The sequence below is a fragment of the Herpailurus yagouaroundi genome, unplaced genomic scaffold (assembly GCF_014898765.1).
Source record: "Herpailurus yagouaroundi ecotype Mexico unplaced genomic scaffold, PumYag 67702, whole genome shotgun sequence".
In the NCBI taxonomy this organism is placed as follows: domain Eukaryota; kingdom Metazoa; phylum Chordata; class Mammalia; order Carnivora; family Felidae; genus Herpailurus; species Herpailurus yagouaroundi.
The window spans coordinates 5,403,502-5,426,828 of NW_024420501.1; positions in this window are offsets into that span (position 1 = coordinate 5,403,502).

Here is a 23,327-nt window from a genome sequence, read left to right on the forward strand (position 1 = left end):
CATTATTTTCAAGCATAACTAGAAGTTGTAATTTTACAAAAGAGAAGACCGAGGTTTGGAGATGTTGCCAATGTTCCCCGATGTCACACAGCTAAAAAAGTAGAGGTCTGGCTGATTCCCATGCCAGCGCCCCTGGCATTACCCAATACTCCTTTTCTTGACATGGTGAATTCAATGGATTGAAAATTGCAGACGATCACAATGTGTCAGTCTTTAGGAGAACAAATCTTCTCTTAGTAGGATCATTTGTCGAGATTGCTAGTTTTCCCGTGTTGGCTTGCATTGAGAATCATCTGGAAGGCTTGTTAAGAGACCGAATGTCGTGCCCCACCCACAGAGTTTCTGATGTCGGTCTCGATGGGGCTCAAGATTCTCTACTTCTAAGAAATTCCCATTGTTGAACATGGGTAATTCTGACGCCTCAGGCCCAGAGACCGTATTTTGAGAGAAGCTGAGCTAGAGCTATCATGGATTCTTTTCTCTCTTCCTCTTAAAACCAAACATGATCCAAGAGGGCATCGTGTAATCTGCACTTCCTCCAGTGCACAAAGAGCAGGACAGTGCGTGGAACTAGCCTTACCTTGAAAGCATTGTTCTTTCATTCAGAAGAGAGTTGTTGAGTCCCTACCGTGTAGTGCCTGGTGCTGCAGGTGATCCTAGGGTGCAAAAGACCCAAGGCGGCCCTGTGACCCCAGGCAAGACGAAAAGTCCACTTCTAGGAGGGGCCAGGAATGAGCTAGGAGTTAAGAAGTGGTGGGATTGAGGGAGCGTCAACACATTTCTCACAACTTTGGGAACACAGAAGCAACTTCCGAAGCGCTAAATATTATTTTTCACATAATTCGATGCTGTAAGAAAACATCTGGGATGTTTTTTCTCATTTATTTTTCATCTGAACTATTATTAATTACAGTGGTGCTTGAGGCCTGAGGAAATAATTAACAATCTTTGTAAGTGGGCAAAGACATTCTATATGCTGGAATTTCTGCCAATTCATTTGGCAGAAGTGGAACTAATTCCAAACATGGGGAACCCGATGACTAATACACAAAGCAACTCCATGGTGTTAGCCAGGATTCTTCTGGGCTCTTTTTAAGGTTATTTGTAACTAGGGTCCATGAACCCCTAGCGTCTGTGTATATGAGCCTTAAGGGAACCTGATTCCCGTGAAGCTGTGTGCAGGAATGTCCGGGCACAAGTTTGCATTTTTTTCCTAGTTTAGAGGGTCTAACGCTTTTATCACATTCTCAAAGAGTTAACTATTTTCCGATGGGGATACCCGGCAAGAAACAAAATAATTATGACCCGAGGACTCCGGCTTAGCTTTTGTCCTTGCATCCCACCTATCTTCATCATATGTCATGAGGGGCCTTCTTCCTTACTATTTTCACGGAAGAGACTAGAGGAATAGCAGGAGAGAGAAACCTCCCCCAGATGACACCCCAGATCTCTTTCACCATCTGCACCCTCATTGGGTTAGTTGCTTGTCGGTCCCATATGCTCACTTAATCACTCTCGATTCGACTGTCATTTAGGTTTGCATCTATATAGAGAATTAATAACCATAGCAGCCAGAAAACTCCCTGGCCAAAGTAGGTGCAGAACTCTTCTGTTCTCTTCCTGATAGTACAGCATTCTTTTGGGGCTCGAAGCCCAAAAGCTGCGACTGAGGTCGCAGCTGGCATTGTCAGTTTTCTCTGGATCCATTAGGATCCGATGGCTTCCGCCTCATGGATTCCACCAGCAGTTTCCGTGGATTAGGAACATTTGGATTTTCAGTGCTGCTGCTGGGAATGGTATGGGTCACCTTAATCTCCCAAGAATGTCTCTGGCCCCGCTAGGTGCTAGACGCTGAAGACGTTTGCTCACTGAAATCTCATTAATTCAGAAGCATATCAATCGCCACTGAAAATGCAGACTCTCACCAAACGACTTAACACATGAAGTGTAGCAAACGCATGCACCTGCTTTATCTCAGTCGATTCTTTTAAGAGCTCGGGGAGATAGAGCAGTGACTTGCTCAAGGTCATTCAGGAACTCCGTGACCTTTCCACTAAAGTAGGCTACCGTTCGAATCTATATCTCTCTGCTTATTAGGCACCGGGCTCAAAAGGAAAATTCTCCTCTCCCGAAAATCACCTTTCCCTGGCAGCTGTGTAATATAACGCGACCACTTTAAAACAACAGAGTGAAGATAAAGCACAGACAAAATTAGATTTGACAACCTAATGGAGCACCCTTCTTTGTTATTGGAAAATAACATCACTCCAGCGTCATCATTCGACAGTCTTCGGTTCCAGCAAGTAAGGGGCATGTTTATTTGGCCTTCAGATTGGAGAGGCTTCTCTCGGATTCTAGTAGATAATACTTGATGTATTCCTTTTAATTGCAGAGAAACGAAAACTTTCCAACAGTCCAGCTTTATTACCTTTTTGTTATTTATTATGTGTTTACTTATTTTTTTACTAGTTGTCATTTTTATAGGCTTGCAAAAGAGAAGCTTTCTAGTAAATCCGTTGTCTCGAATGGTTTAGGGTCCCCTGCCTGAAGAATGCTTATTTGATCCTGACTCCCAATGCTGATGGCCTTCTCGGAGGTATATTATTTTCCTACAGCTCATGGATGAAGGAAAAGAAAATTCTTCATGATCTTATCCTTTCTTTCTAATGCGTGTTTATTTTGAGAGAGTGTGTGTGTGCATGAGAGGTGGAGGGAAGGACAGAGGGGGGTGGGGGGAAGAAAGAATACCAAGCAGGCTCCACACTGTCAGCGGGACTCGATGCCGGGCTCGAGCTCATGACCTGAGCTGAAATCAAGAGTTGGATGCTCAGCTGACAGAGCCACCCGGGTGCCCCAATCCTATCCTTTTTGTACCTGCTCTTCTTTCTGCCAGGAATGCCTTTCCTTTTCTTCTAGTAGTGTCTAAATCATCCTCATGACCTGTGCTAGAATTCACTTCCTCGGTGAAGCTCCTTGTTCATTCCTTTATCCCACACTTGCTCGATTCCATAAACCTCAGTGTTTACTTCTCCATTTCCCCATCTTGACCATGAGCAACTCGATGGCAAGACCCGTGTCTGACTCCTTTCTGCTTCGCCCGGTGCCCGGGACACCATCGCCCCTTCCCTTACTTCCCTCAGTGCCAAATGGCATGTTAGGGGCCTGACAGAGGTTAACATATGAGACAAGTAATATTATCCCGATTTCTACTCCGAGCAAACCGAGAGCACAGGAGGGCTCGTGGAACTTGCCTGAGATGACGCACCTACACAGTTGAGAAGTCTAAGTTTTAAATTAAAGGGAAAAAACCCCCAACTTTTTGAAATAAATTCCATTTAACATCAAATGAGCTCGTTGAAAGCAAACATTTCAGTGGCATTTAGGTCATTCACAAGGTTGCATAACCAACACCTGTGTGTAGTTTCAAAGCATTTTCACCACCACAAAGAGAAACTACCCACTGAGCAGTGCTTCTGTCCTTCCCCCCACCCCATCAACCACGAATCCGCTTTCTCTCTCAATGGATGTGCCCATTCTGGACATCTCATATAAACGGGATCGTACGAGATGTGACATTTGTGTCTGAGAAGCCTGGATCTTATTGCAACTCTCCCTAAATCTAGGCCCATTCCCTTACCTACTACTACATTTTTCTGTTTTGCATCGTGTGCCCCCTATATAATTTGATGAATGAATGAATGAACGGTTACGGAGAGGACACTGACCAGGCAACTTATTTTCCACTTAACCTGGTCATTTATGATTTGGTTTACCTTCATAAAATAGCTTTTTGTAGCTTTTACCAAGTGTCCTTCTGAGAGACTGCGGCTTAGTGGTAGCTGAACAGAACGGAAGGTAGCGAGGAACACTCGCTGATCACACTTTCAAGGTGAATGCAGAGGAGACTAGGCGATTGGAGTGAATCTGGCCAGCCACACTGTGTGTGGATGGATTGGTATCTGCTTGCCCGCCAGGACTGGAGGCCTGAACTCCAGGAGGGAAATGAATGGTTTTCCCCGGTAACTGCTTTTCTCCAACAGTTGAGCTGTTGCTTGGACAAAAACTGGTTTTGAGGGGCAGGTTTCTATGGGCTACCAAGAAGAGTCGAGAAGTGCTTCCTTGCCTGAGAGCAGTCTGATGTGTTAGTAGAGGTGTTAAGAGTGTCGATTTTTGGGGGGATTCACAATGTGGGAGGTGACTTTTGTCACTATTTCAAAAGCAATCAAGGGGTGCCTGGGTGGCTTGGTCGGTGAAGCGTCTGACTTCCGCTCAGGTCATGATCTCACAGTTCATGAGTTCGAGCCCTGCACAGGGCTCTGTGCAGACAGCTCAAAGCCTGAAGCCTGCTTCTGATTCTATGTCTGCCTCTCTCTGCCCCACTCCTGCTCACACTCTGTCTCTCTCTCTCTCTCTCAAAAATGAATAAAACATCAAAAATTTTTTTAAAAAATGCAATCAAAGGCATGACATTCAAGCTTTAATGACTGACTTCTCTGGCTAAAAGTAAGGAAACCTCAAATAGATAATTCCTACCTTTTTATGTTTCTGCCCAAAAACGCACAGAGTTTTACGTTGCCTACATGCAGCGTGTCTCAGGAAGCTTTCTTAATGATGGCTCTATTTTTATTAGACATCTAATTAGACCTTTGCTGATATGACAACAGAAACTTAGTGTACTTAACTCTTAGACCATCTGCTCTTTGGGGCCCTACTTTGAATCTGGCACTTTCTGTTTTGTTTTATGATCCTAAGAAGGGATATTCAGCTTTAGTTACATTTAATTCCAGGAAAAATGCAAAATGCAGCCCAGGGTTGTAATTTTCAATGGTTTTCTACTGTTTGTGTACGGGCTTCAGGAAAGAGACAATTATCACCAGTTTTAGGCCCATCTTTAGTACTGTACACGTCGGAAGGCCTCACCTTCTACTTAAATTCGAGTTTTTATTTTGAGATAACTGTAGATTCACGTAACATTGTAAGAAATACCACAGAGAGAGGCACCTGGGTGGCTCAGTCGGTTAAGCCTCTGGCTTCAGTCATGATCTCATAGTTCGCGAGTTGGAGCCCCATTCAAGTTCAAGACTGCTTCAGATCCTCTGTCCCCCTCTCTCTCTGCCCCTCCCCCACTCGTGCGCACGCGCGCGCGTGCACGCGCGCTCTCTCTCTCTCAAAACTAAATAAACATTAAAAAAAAACAAAGACTACAGAGAGAGCCAGTGCACCCATCACAGTTTCCCCCGATGGCTTGCAGAAGTATAGCACAATATCACAACCAGGATAAGACGCTGATGCAGTTAAGATACAGAACACTTCTGTCACCACAGGGATCCCTTGTTGGTACCCATTTGTAGCCACATTCACCTCCCTTCAGTCTCCATCCCTAATCTAGCAACGTCTAGTCCGTTCTCTATTTCCATGATTTTGGCATTTCAAGATTGCTATGTGGATGCAATCATTCAGTATGCAACCTGTGAAACTGGCTTTGTCCATTCATCATGATTCTCTGGAGATGCATCCAAGTTGTGTGTGGCATTATCTTGTAATTAGAAGCCAAGTCACAGATATTTTATGGGCAGAAATGAGATAATTGGAAATATTCGGGCCTCAAGATTGTTGTTTCCCAGACTTTCTCCAGTATAAACCAATTCTTAAAATGGAAAGCATGCTTCCAGCCCATTTCTGCATAGCACTTATTCCAGGAGCATAAACTCTTCAAGGGCAGTGACCATGCTGTGCTTACCCATCAGTATTGATTTTCCACTGTGGACGGCACTTACCACAAAATCAAGAAACTACAAAAATAATCCGAGGGTTTGAAAAGTGGCACATTTCGTTTGCTGTTGTGGCTGACACTTAGCAAATGACTCTGATAAGGGTCATTTATCATGCGTACTTTCCATCGAGACCGTACACATGGATCTAAAAGTCCTAGTATAATATATGAATTAAATTAAACAAGAGATAAAAATGTAAGTTTCACTCCCCTCCTATTTTTTTTAAAAATGTCTGTGTATTTATTTATTTATTTTATTATTGTATTTTTTTTAATGTTTTGGGGAGAGAGAGCATGTCGGGGGAGGGGGTGGTAAGAGACAGAGAGGGAGACAGAGAATCCCAAGCAGGCCCCGTGCTGTCAGCACAGAGCCCGATGCAGGGCTCGAACCCACGAACCCTGGGATCACCACCTGTTGATAGACCGAATGCAATGGAAGTCTTTCAAATTCAGCAGATTCACCTGTTATTTCCTCTGTATTTGTGCTGTGTCCTCGGCTCTGTTTGTTAGAGACACCATGCCTTGATTAGCAATGAAACCAGTTGAAAATTCAAGTTACCTTCCTGGAGTACCATGTAAAAGGAAATACTCTTACAGAATTAAAACAGCTTTATATGTTCAAGGCCCACATTTTGGGCTGGATTCTTTAGGCACATATTACATCCCGAGACGCAGAAAGACTTGGATTTGAGTCCCTTTCATAGCGTACTAACTATCTGCCATTGGCAAGATACCCCCAGTCCTCAGTTCTACATATATAGTATATGGGGTAGTATTAATATTTCTCCTACTCTAGCATTACCACCATCTCTCTGTTCCTCTTCCTAGCAAAATTTCTAGAAAGAGTTGCCTAGAGCTTGTCTTCACTTCCTTACCTCCCATTGTCTCTTCACACGTGCCAATAGAGATGTATCTTATCAAGATCACCAGTGACCTCTAAGTCCCACCTTGGCAGCTTTAGCCAGGCTAGGAGACCAACAGGACCGGATCTACCAAGGGTCTATTTACCAAAGACCACGTAGCATCTCGGAAAAGGACTCTTCCGGGCTGAGCTGGGCTTTTCGAATGTTCTCCAATGTCAGTTTGTGAGAGGAAAGGAGGAAATGAAGGAAAGATTGTGAGAACATCATAGTGTCTAACACTCCCACTGTCCCCACGCCTAGCTCGCAAAGACCCGAACCCCGCATGTGAAAATCATCACAATGTGATAAAGATACAAATAGCGATCCAAAACGACGTTATCACTCAAGTCTACGCAGGATGTGAAGAGCGCAAAGCTGGGCTGCTTTGCGGCCCGCACGTGTGCCAAAGGATAACACTCAGGCTCGAGTGAAGCACCTAGAAGGACAAGTTCGGGCGCCTTCCTCATTTGGGGTGCCTTTGGAGCACAGAACAAACACAGCTGTGGGTGAGAACCAGGTCCCTGTCCATCTGCGGTACAAATAGGACGGCGGTCTTTAGGGCTCTGTCATCGGTTTTGTAGCCTCGAGGGAGCCTTGTGTTTGTGGCATGGTATTGCCGGGGCCATCCCAGTTGGGATGAGGGAAAACGGTAGCAGCTGGAGCAGGAAAGCACGCGTGGAAATGACAGCTGCCATGCGCGGTAGCCAAGAGAGCTCATCAACAAGCACGCACCAGGCATATCCCTTGACATTTCCTAGAACTCTCTAGTAGGAATGCGAGAAAGAGCAAAGGTGACGTTGGCCTTCTATTTAATTTAAAATGAAATCTTTTCACTGCTTCCCCTTACCTCCCAGGATCTGCCTGATCTGACCTGCACGTCCCCCCCTCCGACCTCGTCTCCTACAACCTTTTTCTTCCCTCGTAACATTCCATTAACATCGCCCTTCTTTATGTTCCCCAAACACATTAGGTTTGTTTGTGCCCCGTGGCCTTCAAGTCTCAGTTTCGTCGCTTGAAATGCTCCTGTGGCTGTGCCCTTGTCATTCACGTCTCATCTCAAATGTCGCCTCTGTAGAAAGGCCTCACGCCCTATCTAAAGTGCCTCCGTTCTGATTCCCTCCCTCTGCAGTTAACCTCTATTATATTTCCAGGGTTTATTTTATAACATGTTTTATTATGTGAAATTTAAAATTGGGTTTTTTTTTTTTTGCCTGCTTTTGGTCTGCCTCCCTCTCCCCAAATAGCAGCTTAATGAGGGCAGGAATGCTGTCTGACCTGTTCAAGAGAGTATGCCCAGCACGTAGAACTGTGTTTGACACAGAGCAGGCACGCAACAAATGCTTAATAAATAATTACTTACAATTCATCATTATTTTCTAAGAATATATTGTGCGCCATAATACAGGATATAAATATATCAAGTATGTTATCTTATGTACTCTTTAATTACATAATATAGATACATAATTATAAACGTGGTCATTTTATGGGTTATATTTATAATAATTAAGTGTGGTTAATTAATATGCCATTATAAATGAATGGGGTGAGAATTCATGGTGTAGCTGGGGCTTTCAGTGTCACTGCTACCTGGCTTCTGCCTAGCTTCCTGGCCACCCCAAACATGAGCTCCTGCAGGAGGTCCCCTCGTGCCTCTCCCATATGCCACGTCTCCTCAAGGAACACTCTCACTTCCGTCTCCACGCCTCCTCCGACTGACTAACTTTTCATCGCCTTTCAGCTGCCAGCTTAGGTGTCACATTTTGGGGAGGCTTGGGTTACACACACAGAGATGTGACCTTGCATCCGTATCATGCAGATACAGAGTGCACTCACACACCCAGTCTTTCTTAGTCAGAACCGCCCCTGTCCCCACTCCACTCAGCAAGGGTATCATTCTCTTGGCTTCAGACCTGGGTTAGCTCATAGAGGCCCATGTGGACTCCTCTTTCTGTGGTGTCTTAGAATCATCCAGATGTGAGAACAGAAGGACTTGCCCCCAAACACACGAATGACTGATACGGGTCCTGTTAGTGGCGTCACTGTCTTTCTGGTCTCTTCGATCTCGTCACTTGGCTTTACACCTGCACACTGCATGTCACCAGCAGGACGCTTACTGATGGATCGAAGAGGTGATTTATCCACTTCTGGAGGGACCCCTGCCTTCTCTGGAAGTTTTGCTTCCAGGGCATCCATTTGGAAATTTGAAAGAAAGGTTTTCATGTTTTCTTTCCCGGTTGCTTTCTGCAGGGAAAAGCAGGATCAAAGGGTTACTCTGCCCCTGCAACGGCGGCTACGGCTTCGGCTGCGGGTTCTGGAAAGCAGCTACTTTTTAGCCCTTTTCTTCCCCAGCATTATTGTTCCACCGAGTTGAAGGAGCCCCCTAGTAAGGCTGCCTTGAAGGGCATCTGTACGTTTACACACTGGAAAATCTCTAAACACTTTTCGGACACCCATTGATGGTATGCACGATGATGATGACAATGGTGACGGCCACAAGGACGACGTAGATGATGAACATTTATCGGTCAGAGAATATAAGCTCTGTGGGAGCAAGGGTTTTTGACTGCTTGCTTTAGTTGTGAACCCCAAATGCCTAGAACGGGGTCCAGTACATCGTACAGAATCAGCAAATATTTTTGACTGAATGAAGTGGCATTTGTATCCTCATTTCACAGATAAGGAAACTAGATCTCAGAGACGTTCAAGATAGCTTTTCCAAGACCTCAGAGCCAATAAGTGATGGAAGTGGAATTCAAACCCAAGCGGTAGAACTCCACACCTCATACCCCTAACCTCTATATTCTGTTTGGGGATTGACGGATAGATTTTGTGTCAATAAAAATGCAAATCCAATGGGTAATTCATAAAGAAAGCATTCTGGTTTTAGCCTAAAATGCTTACGTGTGAACATGTATTCTGCAAACTATAGAATATTCCTATTAACTAGGAACGCGGAGTAACCTTGGGGACAGGTGCAGGGAAAGCTCTATAATCTCTTTTCAAGTTCAATTGGCTGCCTCTCAAGAGGATAAACTATCTTCCTCGGGAAATTCAAATTCTTTCAGAATGTTCTGTGTACACATTGCCTATGAGAGCAGTCTGAATTGTGTTTCCAGTGACCAGCTAGAGCGAACACATTGCATTCATAATTAGTTCAGCACATGAAGGTGTGGCGATGGCTCTTCAGTTCAAGCCCGTATGTTTTATGGTTTTGGAATCAACTGTTGGTCGATGTGGACATTTTCCCATACCTTCGACTTTTGGTCATGACGTCTCCTCTGCGAATTGCTGAGCTAAATACTTTATATGGGATCTTTACTCTTGAAAAATAAAGCTCTGTCGTGTAGTGTTTGAAAGCATAGGTTTGGGGACCAGATTTTGAATTTTCTTTCTTACTTCTTGATGTGAGCAAGTCACTTCACCTGCCTGCTGTTCAGTTTTCTTTTTCGTTCTAAATGTGTATGTATTTTTGAGAGAGAGAGCATGAGCAGCACAGGGGCAGAGAGAGGGAGACGGAGGATCTGAAGCGGGCTCCTCAGTGACAGCAGCGAGCAAGCGCGTCCCGAGGCTCGAACTCATAAACCCCAAGATCATGACCTGAGCCGAAGTCCGACACTGAGCTGACCGAGCCGCCCAGGCGCCCCTGCTGTTCAATCGTCTTATCTGTGGACTGGGGAAACAATAATACCTACTTTTCAGAGTTGCAGGATTACAATGAAGCAAATAATACGAATCGCTTGAAGTAGGTTTTGTTATGTAGGGAGAATTCAATAAATAGTGCTTGTAAGTTGTCCTCACCGAATCCCGCGGGAAGGCCAGTATTTCATACACTGTGCATTCGCATTCATTCTCTTAGACTTTGGTTATAAAAGTAAATCGGTAGCAACATAACACAAAGTGCATTAGGTCTTGAACCAGAAGAACAAGATTCAAGTCTTGGCTCTATGTCTTAGTAACTCTGTGATCTCAAACCTTTGCAAGCTGGACATGCTTAACATTTACACTTTCCTTCCTAAGGTGCAAGTGACATGTTTGGACATACGGTTTCATGTTTAAGGTCTTTAACTGACAGGAGAGGAAAAACTTCTACGTCTTCTTAGGGTCTGTGGTGGGACCTAAGAATTAAACTGACATAAGACAAATAGGAGAAAAGCACCTAAGTTTTAATTGTACTGAGTTGGACAGAGAGAGTAAGTTGTGAAAACCTAACAAGGCAGAGGAGCTCGGGCTAGGGTAGTTAATGTGGTGGAGAAGCGACTAGGAAGAAAAGGGTTAGGTTAACAAGGTGCATTTACAACTTTCTCTCGACCTCAAGTTCTGATCCTTGGTGATAAAAATGTTGCTTTCCTTTTGACAGTCTTCACATGAGAATTTCATCTCCCGCTTTTAAGAAAAAGAAGGACGGTCAGCGTGTCCTTTCTGCACATGCTATTTTTCTAGGGGCTTTAACTCAAAGTAATCAATATGCCGAGAGTCGCATATTTGGGGGTGGCATGATTTCAGTTCTTACTATGGTTCATTATCCCATCTACTTCATGGAGGGACCACATGTTTTCGGGAACTTGAGCCCCACATGTGGTGGTGATATCTGATGATGCCTTACCTGGAGGTGCTAAGGAAGAGTGTTTTCCTATAGGAAATACCTTTCAAAAGAGTTGTATAAAGAAACACTATCACGGGTATCTGTATTTCCCGTAAGGTCTTGGGTTGAGTCAGGGGAAAAAATCCATTAAGGAGCGGGTATTTATTAAGAAACTGATAAGCCTCACAGGATGTCAATTCTGTGCTCAACTACTGCTTACAGCAAATGAGGTAATTAACTAGCAATTTAAAAGAGCTGCATTCAGAACACATGTCAAGGAATATGATCTCAAAATCATTGCTGCCCAGTCCACACCAGAAAATGAGCGGAGAGGAGCATTACCTGAGAATTGTTTCCAGGATGTAAATTCCATCTACTGTTCAAGACGTACTGAAGAAGTTCCCGTAATTCAATTAAACCAGCAGAGAGCTAATTACCTGTTCACCGAGCTTTCCTTTGGGGATTTCCTTTTGGAGGAGGGGCACCAAAGAAACAGCTCTTTGAAACTCTTGTTTCCTCTCTGGCGAGGATGTTCGTAAGTAACACGGGCCAGATTTCTCTCTTTTTTACACTGACTTACAGAGAGCTTCAAGAACAAGGACAACGATGAAGTCCACGATGACACCCACTTCTTATCCTTATTCCAGATATCCTGTCTTCTTTCATGCGTGCTTCCAATACATGTTTTCTTGTTATATTTTATGCTCCCTCCAAACTTGCTTAAATTATTTCTCATTTGAGATTACGCATAGGCAAATGTGCACACAGATTTTTAGTCCTGAGCGAGCAACTATCCTCTGGAGAGAGTTTATCGTGACAGCATAGGCTCATGAATCAGAAACGCCTGCGTTCTGAGCCTGGCTCATCTACTTACCAGCTGTGTGATCCTGGGTCGTTCACTTAACCTCTCTCTGTCTCAGAGAGACATGCTGCACTTTACAATGAAGATAACTGTAGCTACTTCATGAGGTTGTTGTGAGGAACAAACTAGTTAATATATATAAAGTGCTTCGCACGGTGTCTGATACATAGTAAGGGTTCAAAAGAGAGTACTGTTAGGTCTAAGCACATTTTCTCCCCAATAAAGTGGTGATAACAGTACCTATTTGATCTAATTTTCAGAGCTATTGTAAATAGTTAATGAGGAAATTGATGTGCATATGCTTCTGGAATCTTGAGAATTGTACCGTGCTCTCCCTATGGGACGAGTTGTATATATGTGCATACATAGGTATACACACAAAGTATATATGCACACCTTGCATATATGACAGCTGCAAAATGTAAGCTTCATGGGGGCAGAAACCTTGCTCGACTTTTTCAAGAGAATACACCCAGAACCTAACACCTAGAACAGTGTTTGGCATGGCATAGACGTTCAGTAATTGCTTAATGAATAATTAATGATTGCTGGTCCCTATATCCTGCATTTCTGAACCTGCAGGTTCCAATGATGGTGTTGTTGCTGGTTTGGGAACTGTCTTTAAGAGCTAGGGGATTCGGGGCACCTGGGTGGCTCAGTCAGTTAAGTGTCCGACTGAGGGTCGGGTCGCAATCTCACGGTTTGTGAGTTCAAGCCCTGCGTCAGGCTTGGGATTATCGGGTCAAAGCCGGCTTTGGATCCTCTGCTCCTCTCTCTCACTTCCCCTACCCTGCTTATTTTCTCTGTCTCTCAAAACTGAGTAAATATTTGTTTAAAAAAAAAAGAGCTACGGATTTAGTGGAACGGGCAAAGTCTTTGGAACAAGACACATCTGGATACAATTTTGGGCTCTGCCACTTGTAAGATTCCACAATTATCTATTCTCTCTGAGATTCGGTTTATACATCTGCACAATTAAGATGATGGTAATATCTACCTCAAAGGATTCCTGCGAGGTATGAATGGAATGAGAGATACAAAGGACCAACTTAGTACCTGGGACATGCAGAGTTGGTGCTCAGTAAATATTAGTTTATTTTCATTTCTTTTTCATTGAAAATGACTTTCTCTTTTTATTCTCTTCTTTTATCTGTTAAAATTATACTAGGTGGGGGCGCCTCGGAAGCTGGGTGGGTTGAGCGTCTGACTCTCGATTTCCTCTCAGGTCATGATCTTGCAATTCGTGAGTTCAAGCCCTGCATCGGGCTCACTGCTGTCAGCGCAGAGCCTGCTCGCGATTCTCTCTCTCTCCCTCTCTGTTTGCCCCCCCCCCCCCCACTGGTTTGTTTTCTCTCTCTCTCTCTCTCTCTCTCTCAAAATAAATAAATTAACTTTAAAAAAAAGGCATTAAATGGGCTGCCTGGGTGGGTCAGTCGGTTAAGTGTCCGACTATGGCTCAGGTTATGCTCTCACGGTTTATGAGTTCGAGCCCCACCTCGGGCTCTGTGCTGACAGTTCAGAGCCTGCTTCCCATTCTGTGTCTCCCTCTCTCTCTCTCTGCCCCTCCCCTGCTTGTGCTCTCTCTCTCTCTCAAAAAAAATTAATAAACATTAAAAAAGTGTTTTTAAAGGCATTAAAAAAAATAACCTATAGTCTGGAGTGTAGGCTAACAATAAACAAACATTATTCAATAACAAATTATGAAAAATTTTATGATGGAGAAGTCCAGAGTGTTATGAATATATGTAGCATCTCTGAACCTCAATTTTCTCAGTTATAAATATTCAGAGTACTTTTGAAATAATAACAATAGTAATAATACCAATTGCTATTTATAAAAAGCCCTTCTAGCTCTCTCTTTACTGTTCACAAATATGTTCATATCATTAGTACATTTATTCTTTCAACAAATAGTTTTTGAATTTCTATTCCACATCAGAGACTCTCCAAGAACAGTGAATATCATGGTAAAGCCTCACTTCACATATTAATTAAATAATCATGAGTATGATGAGTGTTACAGAGAAGACATTCCCTGCCATCACAGAATACGCAGTGTTTTAAAGGATAATGTTGAGTTAAAAGGGCAATCACAAAATAATGTGATAATATAACATTAGTGACCTTGATAATGAGAAGTTTACATTTTTTTTAATTTTTAATGATTATTTATTTTTGAGACAGCAGAGAGACAGAACATGAACAGGACAGGATCAGAGAGAGAGGGAGACACAGAACCCGAAGCAGGCTCCGGGCTCTGAGCTGTCAGCACAGAGCCTGACTCGGGGCTCGAACTCACGAGCTGTGAGATCATGACCTGAGCTGAAGTCAGAGGCTCAGCCGACTGAGCCACCCAGGCACCCCCATATTGAGAAGTTTAAAAATACTTCCTGGGGCACCTGGGTGGCTCAGTCGGTTGAGCGTCCCACTCTTGGTTTCGGCTCAGGTCGGGGTCTCGCAACTTGGGGAGATCGGGCCCCACGTAGGGCTCTGCGCTGACAGCACTTGAGATTCTCTCTCTTCCTCTCTCTCTCTCTCCCACTCCCTGGCTCGTGCACACGCTCCCATGCCCTCTCTCTCTCTCAAAATAGAAAGTGTCTTTTAAAAACTATACTAGGTGGATTTTTCTCTACAGGCAGTTAATTGATTTGAGGGTATAGTGAAAGTGATTGTATTGGGAGTTTTCATTTAGCAGCGTTTGCTCACATTTCATATCCGAGAGTAGATTGCAGATCTATGAAAATAGCTAGATGGTAAGGGACTAACTTAAAAAATATCTCTGGAGGCTCTTCCAGATGTTGTGTGAGTAATAGCAAAGCATTCTCCTCCAGCTGTTGACAGGTTGGATGAGCGGAGTGAATGTGATGGAGTCAGGAGAAGGTGTGTCATCTCGGTGAAAGATTTTTAAATGCATTTAAAGTACTTTAAACAATTGAAATTGGCGGGCGCCTGGGTGGCTCAGTTGGTTGGCTGTGCGACTTCAGCTCAGGTCACGTCTCATGGTCTGTGAGTTCGAGCCCCGCGTCGGGCTCTGTGCTGACAGCTCGGAGCCTGGAGCCCGCTTCGGATTCTGTGTCTCCCTCTCTCTCTGCCCCTCCCCCACTCATGCTCTGTATCTCTCTCCCTCTCTCTCTCTCTCTCTCTCTCTTTCTGTCTGTCTCTCTCTTCCTCTCTCAAAAATGAATAAACATTTAAAAAAATTTTTAGTTGACATTGGGTGATTTTCTGTTTCTAGTAAGATTTCTGCCTACTGGGACCAAAGCTGTTGAAATGTGTGCCCCGGATTCTCCAAGGTGTCAGGTGGGGCCAGTCTCTAGCTGAGACTACATTGTTGCTAAAGCTCCCTCAGCCCCGTAATCTTGCTTCCCTCACTTTCCTTTCTTCTGGGTGCACCGCACCCCCCAGTAAATCCCTTGAACAGGAATACCCACTTTAGACTGCTTCTTGGGAACTTGACCACTGGGGCAGTTTTAATCTTTTTTTTTTTTTTAATTTTTTTTTACATTTATTTATTTGTTTTTGAGAGACAGAGCACAAGTGGGGGATGGGGAGAGAGAGAGGGAGACACAGAATCAGAAGCAGGCTCCAGGCTCTGAGCTGTCAGCACAGAGCCCAACGTGGGGCTCGAACTCACGGACCGTGAGATCATGACCTGAGCCAAAGTTGGACGCTCAACCGACTGAGCCACCCAGGCGCCCCAGTTTTAATTTTTTTTACTGCATCATTTTTATAAACATTTTCACAAAATACCGTATATATTTAAGGTATACAGTATGGTGTTTTAATATGAGTATACCTTGTGTAATAATTACCGCGATTAAGGTAATTAATATATCCATCACTTTACATAATTACCATGTTGTATACTAGAGCTCTAGAACTTATTCCTCTTCTAACTAAAAGTTTGTTCCCTATCACTGACATCTCCCCATTTTCTCCACTTCATAGATGCTGGCAACGAGCAACCGTCAACCTATATAATATATAGATATATATAATTCTTATGGTAATTTTTTGAGGAACTTCCACCTTCTTTTCCATAGAGGTTGCATCAACTTACATGCTCCCCACGAGTATGCAAAGGTTTCCTTCTCTCCGCATCCTTGGCAACCTTTGTTATCTCTTGCCTTCCTAAAAATAGCCAACCTAACCGGGCACCTGGGTGGCTCAGTTGGTTAAGCCTCTGACTTTGGCTCAGGTCACGGTCTCATGGTTTGTGCCTGTATCAGGCTCTGTGCTGACGGTGCGGAACCTGCCTGGGATTCTCTCTCTCTACTCCTCTCTTCTCTGCCCCCGCCCCCGCTGTCGCTCGCTCTCTCTCTCTCAACATAAGTAAATAAACTTTAAAAAACATAGCCATCCTAATAAGTGTGAGGTGCTATCTCTTGTGGTATTGGTTTACATTTCTCTGATGATTAGTGACGTTGAGCACCTCTTCATGTGCTTGTTGGCCATCTGTAGATCTCCCTTGGGAAAATGTCTATACTCTTCCTTTGTCCATTTTATAATTGTATCGGGTTTTTTTGCTACCGACTTGTCTCAGTCCTTATATGTCTTGGATATAAACTGTCGCGACAGTAGGGCTGAGGTCCTAAGCTCAGGAATACACGCCACTAGCTAAAGGATGGGCACGTGCGGGTCACCCACAGAGCCAGGGTCTGCGTCTCAGGGGCTTGCCCCTGGGACTCAGGCCCCAAGGGAGGTGAGACACAGCAACGGCACAGAACTAGGGGTAACGGGGTGTAGTAGCGTCCTGGGCCCCAGGGGCACAGCGAGGTGGCAGTGTGGTCCCAGGAGGTGGGCCACATCGTGGTAGCAGCTCAATCCTGGTAAATGGCAGGGGATTGTGATTTCTTATTCTCACCCAGCAGCGACTCAGACTCAGCTTGTACTCCAAACACCTCTGACATTTGCAAGTGGCCTTAGCCATCTTTACCAGATTTCTAGCTTGTTATGCTCTGTGCATTAGTCTCACTTTGGAAAACACTCAACCATTTGAAGCCAAATGTGGGGGATAAGATGTGTAAGAAAATCTAGTGTTGCTGGTCCTTTAAACTTGATAGGAAAATATATTGGCTATAAAATAATAGCTATGATTTCTGGAATGGATTTTAAACCGGGAAGTGTAGCTTCCTACTTATATGCCAGAATTCTAATATATGTTGAAAACCGAGTCTTGTTATTTGCTAACATTTCATGTCTGTCGTTTCATGGCTGTTAACTTTCCAATTCTAATGTTTATTTATTTTTGAGAGAGAGAGAGAGCAGGGAAGAGGCAGAGAGAGAGGGACGGAGGATACAAAGCTGCCTCTGCGCTGTCAGCACAGAGCCCCATGGGGGCTCAAACTCACAAACCGCGAGATCATGACCTGAGCCAAAGTTGGACGCTTAAACAACTGAGCCACCCAGGTGCCCGTTAACATGCCAATTCTAAAGGTATTTGTAAAATGGTTATAAAATGATCTTAGCATAAAGGACATTAGTCTTGTTTCGCCCCATATTAGGGGGAAATAGAGTACACAGAAAGTTCAGTAATAGCCCAGTTCTGTCCCCAATGATGGGAATGAAGTTTGTCACTTTGCCTTACCCACTTCCAAATTCTTCCAACCCTTGAAGTTGAAACATTTCTAAGAGAAGCAATTACCATGCTTAAGCATTGTTGACAGCTTTTAGATAACTTTCAATGTTTGAAAATGGACACGAAATAAACACCTGTTTTTATCATGCTTTAAAGATACTTAAAAGAAAAATGTCCATGTTTTGCTTATTGCTAACACATGGTATTCACTTGAGAACATGTAGAGAACCAAGTTTCAAGGTGTCTTCCTAGCCAACAAACTATCCTCTCCTCTTAGGAAGCCACTTGAGCCAATGGCATCAGCCCTCTTCCCCCAGATCTATACCATAAGAGCTCAACCTGCAACCATCGCTGTTTAGGCCAGGAAGGGCCATCTGACCAAGCTGGGCCGATCAGATTATCCTCCGATTTTCAAATTTGGACAGAGATCGTTCTAATTCGGTCTGGTCTATTCAATGGGAAGGACATAAACAAACTGTGACTCGGGCAATGGCTGTCTCTATCACTTAGGGCTTGTAAGGAATACTCAATGACTCTCGCAAAGACACTTATTTCAATAACAAAACCCCCAGCCAGTGTAGTAAGCAACTACGTAATATATGAATATATTTTTTAGTTTGCCAACTTTATTTTTATTCCAGCTTTAATGAACTATAATCGACACATAGCACTGATTAATAATTTCAGAAAGTACGAAACATCAAACAACATCAACACATCATACAGCATACCCAATGATTAGCCAACCCGTCTTTTTCCTTGACCACTTCTGATACAGGAGAGATACTGCTTTATGAGGCAGCCCTATCCCATTTTCAGACATCCCTCTCTAATTGGTAGAAACTTCTTTGACCCTTCTTTTTATCCAGTTGTGCTCTGATCTGTGTAACAAAACCTTTTTGCCCTGTTCTGCCCTCAGGATCTGTGTAGAATCAGTATACTGCTTGTTGTGTTAATCACCCTTTCAGATATTAGAAGCCAACTGTGTGCCCTTCCAAGTCTTTTCTCCTCTAGGGTGGTATTCCACATTACCCCCGCTGCTCATAGCTCAGCATTTCTTTTTCTTTTCTTTCTTTCTTTCTTTCTTTCTTTTTTTTTTTTTTTTTGAGAGGCAGAGAGAGAGAGAGAGAGCAAGTGGGGAAGGAGCAGAGAGAGAGAGAGGGAGACAGAATCCAATTCTGCCTCCAGGCTCTGAATGTCAGCACAGAGCCCGATGCGGGGCTCGAACACAGGAACTGCAAGATCATGACCTGAGCCGAAATCAAGGCGTTTTACTGACTGAGCCACTCGGGCGCCCCATAGCTGAGCATCTCTGACTTCTCATGATCTGTATATTTATATTTTCATGCATATTTTGTCATACACCTAAACAATTCCTGTACTCATTTCACACATGAAAATTGATGTGTCTTCAAATTAGCTAAGCTATTTGAAAATGTGATCCTTTGTGTTTACCCTCCTGGCACTGAGAAATAATGTACCGGATAATATCTTGATGAGAGGAGAAGAACATCTAGTTGACATTTCAATTCCTCTTAAATTATTTCCTGAACCGCAGGTATTCATTATGAAAAACGGCTCAGATGGTGTGGTTTGTGCATCCTGTTCCCCCCGCCCCCAAAGGGAAACGAACAAATCAATACATCTATGCGGCGGACACAGTTGTCCCAACAATCGCCTTTTAAAAAAAATAAATAAATAAATGCTGCCACTGTCAGCTCTCACACTGATCATCCAAGGGCTTTTATTTATAGAAAGCACGCTAGTTTTAATGAGGTCATGGTGTAAAACATTGCTCTTCAATTCACAGAGCGATTAGATTGTCAAGGAATGCTTTTGATCCTAGGGAAGGAACTAAAGCGCCCATTGTTACATTTGTTTCAAAAGTAGGAGATGAGAAACTTTTCGAGATGAAGCACCGTTTCCACTTATCTTTGCCGGGAACACTATGTTTGTTGTTGGAGACTTAGACAGTGAGCACTTTGAGGACAGGAATTTGACCTTGTTTTCTCCTCCTCTCCCCAGTAACGAACACTGCGCATGGTACGGGCCAAGGGCACAATCTATGTTTACTGACAGGTGGGGGGACAAATAAGTCCTCAACTGTTGCCTTTGACGGGAAGAGTGGCTATTGCCCTGGCTGTTGCAGGGATCGGTGGATGTGAGGGTGAGCGTTAAGACCTTCAGTGTGACAGTGAATCGAACGCCTGGCATCTGTGAAAAAGGGAATGCCCTGGGAGCTGTCACCAGTAAAACTTTATTGGGGCCGTTAAAAAGCCTGCTGACAGCAATTCTTTGTGGTCTCTGAAAGAAGAAAAATCAGTAGGGAAGGACCAGCACAGAACTAAAGGACCAAGGTGGGTGGGGTGGGGAGGGCATACTACAGACAAACCTCATAGATACTAAGTATTTGCTAAATAACGAGTCTATCCACGTGACGGCAAAATCATTGCATGGCTAATGCAGTTCTAGAAAATGTCGTATAATTTAGTTCAAAAAGTTGTAGGGGCGCCTGGGTGGCGCAGCCGGTTAAGCGTCCGACTTCAGCCAGGTCACGATCTCACGGTCCGTGAGTTCGAGCCCCGCGTCGGGCTCTGGGCTGATGGCTCAGAGCCTGGAGCCTGTTTCCGATTCTGTGTCTCCCTCTCTCTCTGCCCCTCGCCCGTTCATGCTCTGTCTCTCTCTGTCCCAAAAATAAATAAACGTTGAAAAAACATTAAAAAAAAAAGTTGTTATTTACTTCTTTCTTCAGTGTGTTTATTTTGAGAGACGGAGAGAGCGTGCGCTCATGTGCCAGGCAGGGGAGGAGCAGAGAGAGAGAGAAAGAGAGAGAGAGAGAATCCCAAGCAGGCTCCACACTGGCAGCTCAGAGCCCGACGCGGGGCTCGAACTCACAAACGGTGAGATTACTACCTGAGCTGAAATCAAGAGTCGGACACTTAACCGACTGAGCCACCCAGGCACCCTTTGTATAATTTAGTTCAAAGGAAGACATAGACAAACAAGAAAAATTCTCATGCAATTCAGAAGGTAGTGAAGCACAGGGAAAGAGTGTCAAATCTGGGAACCATAAGGCCCTGGTTCCAGTTGTGAACCTTGCACTGTGCCATTGCTGAGCTATTCCTTTGGCCACCTTTGGCCTCTGTTGTGTCATCTCTAACAGGGTGAATAGGATTAGTTGATTTCTAATCAAATGTTCTCAAACGTTTCTGATTGTATATTGGCCCTTTGCTGGATGTGATTGACTAATCAATTGAATTGTTCCTGATGTAGGTACAGCCTAAGAGAGAAAGCAGTCATGAAGCCAGTGCTGGAATAAACACACACAAAAATGCTCCTTCATTTCTTCAAGAAACGTTTTGGGAGTGTTAAGATGTCTTAACATTGACCACACTTAAGATGGATTTTGCATGTGTCTATACTTCCTTCATGTGTGTGTGTGTGTGTGTGTGTGTGTGTATTTGCTCTCTCTCTCTCTCTCTCTCTCTCTCTCTATATATATATATGTGGTTCAGTATCTTTTTCCAGAAAGCAGTGAAAGTTGGGCATGGTTCTGGATATGTAATTGATGTATTGAATAACGAAGAAATGTAATGGTCACTTGTGATCTCCCCTATCAGAAATTAATAACAGGGAAGAAAATTAGACAAACGTATGAAAAGCAATAAAACACATTTTATTTATCGAACTATTCTAAGTAAATGTAGATGTTTCTGCCATTCCGAATCAAGTATTCCTTTTCCTTTCCCGTTCACATTATTTTAGCAGTTTGGTAAATATGGCCTGGGAGGAAGTTGCAGTTTAGAATAAAATATTAACCCCTCCCTCCAAAATAGTTTAACTAGTCGTGACTGTTGAGTGACAATTAGCCATTTCTTCCCTATTGAATGGATTAAGTCTATGATTGCGAATAATGATGCCAGTGAATTTCTATCCTGTCACAAATTTCCTGTACTGAATTTTAACATAGTTGCTACGATTTTGTTTTATTAAGTTTTTAATTTTAGTTCCAGTACAGGTAGCCTATAGTGTTATATGAGTTTCGCGTATACAATACGGTAATTCACCACTTCTATACATGACTCAGTGCTCATCACCATTCCCCCCCACCTCCCAACATAGTTGCTAGGATTTTAAGAAAGGTTTTTGTTAATCATTGCAGAGGCCAGTGATGTCCACTAATACATTTCAATTAAATGATTCAATTAGAAAATAAACAAGCTTTATTTTCAAAAGGTACAGTTATCCATGGCATTTTGAAATTATCCTGCATCAAAGAACCTTCTTCCCCCATTAAGAAACAAACTAATAAAAAGTAATGTTTATAAATACTTAAGGAGGGCATCTGGGTGGCTCAGTCTTTAAGCATCTGACTTCGGCTCAGGTCATGATCTCACGGTTCGTGAATTTGAGTCCACTTCAGGTGAGCTCCACTTCTCTCTCTCTCTCTCTCTCTCTCTGCCCCTCTCTCGGCCCCTCCCAGGCTTCTCTCACTCTCTCAGCTCCTCACTCACTTGTGCCCTCTCTTTCTCTCTCTCTCTCTCTCAAAATTAAACAAACAAACAAACAAACAAGCAAACACTTGAGGAAAAAAGGTACCCACTAAAGAGTGTCCACAACCTTAAGCCATACATTTTAAAAACTGTTTACCAAATAAAGAGACTAAAGATTCATAGTTCAGTGTGGGGGATGTGGCTTCTAACCTTCCCTCAGTCTTCACCCCAGCTTTCCTTATTAGTCAGTAAAATTCTAAAACTTCTCAACATCCCAAAATCTGGACAAGAAAAGATTACTCAGAAAATATCCTTATGTATTCCCACTTTTGCCTACGATATAGTTTAAAGGGGGGGGGGGGGCTACTGGGGAGAAACAGTCAAAATGGGGAAAGTGAAAGGCAGCTGACAAGAGCCCCAAATTGGGCATATGATTGGAACCCCAAAATAGCTCATGGTGAGGATATGATATACCTGTACTAAATCTTGAACAAGCAGACACGAAATAAAAACGAGTGGAAAGCCCAGTGATTCCACCCAGGAGCATGTCAGTTTTGCCTCAGTCGTGTTCCGCATTCTTCCCCTGTCCTCCTGGCACAGAGAAGTGGGTAAAACACCAAAACCTCGCCCCTGAACTGTCCTGGAAAGGATGGCATGCCAGGCCCAGATAGTACAGAAAAGGAATCAAAAAGCCTAATCCTAATACTGTAGGAAAATTCTAAAGAGGGCCACTTGTGAATGAACAAGGTGAACGAAATCACAGGACAAATACGTCAACAGACCATAATAGGCATTCCTCTGTCAAAAAAAAAAAAAAGAAGGGGGGGCACCCCGGTGGCTCAGTCGGGTAAGTGACCGACTTTGGCTCAGGTCATGATCTCGCAGTTTGTGGGTTCGAGCCCCACGTCAGACTCTGTGCTGACAGCTCGGAGCCTGGAGCCTGCTTTGGATTCTGTGTCTCCCTCTCTCTCTGTCCCTCCCCTGCTTGCATGCTCTCTCTCTCTCTCTCTCTCTCTCTCTCTCTCTCTCTCTCTGTTTCTCTCTCTCTCTCAAAAATAAACATTTAAAATTATTTTTTTTTTAAAGATGGAGCTAGCTTGTGTAAACGAAAGCTTTCAATCTAGATGAAAACAA